Here is a 1,737-nt window from a genome sequence, read left to right on the forward strand (position 1 = left end):
ATCCCAAGAGGATCTTGTCCTATGTATCTTTTCATCTGGATGTTCATCTATAACCTTTAATATCCTTTGTAATAAACCAGCAATCTAATGTGTAAATAGGTTTCTTGAGTTCTGTGAGTGGCTCTAGCAAATTAATTGAACACAAAGAGAGGGTTGCAGGCACCTTTGATTTATAGCCAGTTGGTCAGAGGCACAGATAACAACCTAGCCTTGGGATTGGGGTATAAAGTGGAGAGCAGTCTTGTAGACTGAGCAGTTAACCTGTGGGATCTAATGCCATCTCCAGGTAGTTTCAGAACTGTAGGACACACAGCTGGTTTGGAAAATTGCTAAAATATGTGGGACAACCCCATCCCTATCCCTGACACATATTGGAAATTGGCGATCAGAACTGTTAGTAAGGCAATTGGTGGTATATGTCCACTGTGGTTTTACTTCTAAACTCCTGGCATAAAAATAGTGTTAACATAATAAATAGCATTTTTACCATTGTTCTCACATCTCTGCAAACACTCTTCCTCCTTTGACCTCCCTCCTGTTGTACTTACCTAACAAAATCCTAATCCTGGTGAAGTATAATTTACCCATTCATATAAACCTGTATCCAAGTAGCTGAAGATGGCCAAAGAGCAAAATCATGCTGATGGGTTTCAATATAAATATATATAGCCTCTGATCTCAGTCACTTCTTGATAATCCTTTTATTCTTTAGTATATTTGCTCTTCTACTTTCGAAGACAACTATTTACTCACCTATCATAATTTATATCTTTCCCAAACTATCTCATATTATCTTTGCAGGAAGGTAGGGTAGAAGGTATTTTATTACCCAGACCTGAAGACTGAGTCACAGAGGTTCTTTAAGATACTTGTCAGTGGCAGAGCCAGCACCAGGGAGCCTCAGAGGAGGTGAGCTTCCTTCACTGGAGTATCCAAGTTCAGTCAGGGTTGTTATAGGGGAGATTTAAGCATTCTGTCAGAGATTAGAACAGATGGCTTTTAAGGACTCTTCCAACTCCAAGATTCTAGGATTCCATGTTGCTTTTTCTATCAAAATAAATGTTTTGCTAAAACTGTTTTTCTTCAGTTATAGGGTTAACCCCATCTGTGGGGTGGGGGGAGAGCAAGAGAGAGGTAGAAAGGCTTTAATCTCATCCTAGGGTTCCTGTCACTCTGGAGACCAGACCTCAGAAAGGGAGGGCAAATCCAAACCCTATGTAGGACCTCTTTGGCAGAGTATCATGGTGGCATAATAATGACTCTAGGTATACGATCAGCAAGGACAACATTGTCACTGCAGGAATGACAGGCAGTTCAACGGAGGTTTCCTGGACCTACCTTCCTTTGAGATGCAGTCCTATTTTTTATTTTTATTGTTTTCTAAGGAAAGTATTTATCTAATGTTTTTATTGGTGTATAGTTGATACACAATGTTACATTGTTTCAGGTATGCAACATAGTGATTTGACAAGTCTGAACATTATGCTATGCTTACCACAAGTGTAGCTATCATCTGTCACCATACAATAAACATACTATATTCTGGCATTACAATACCAGACTATATTCCCTACGCTGTACCTTTCATCTCCAAGACTTAATCATTCTACAAGTAGAAAACTATCTCCTATTTCCCTTCCCTTTGTCATTTTGCCCATCCTCCCACCCATCTCCCTCTGGCAGCCATCAGTTCTCTGTATTTATGGGTCTGTTTCTGCTTTTGGTTTGCTTATTTAT

The sequence above is a fragment of the Panthera uncia genome (assembly GCF_023721935.1).
Source record: "Panthera uncia isolate 11264 chromosome B2 unlocalized genomic scaffold, Puncia_PCG_1.0 HiC_scaffold_24, whole genome shotgun sequence".
NCBI lineage: Eukaryota > Metazoa > Chordata > Mammalia > Carnivora > Felidae > Panthera > Panthera uncia.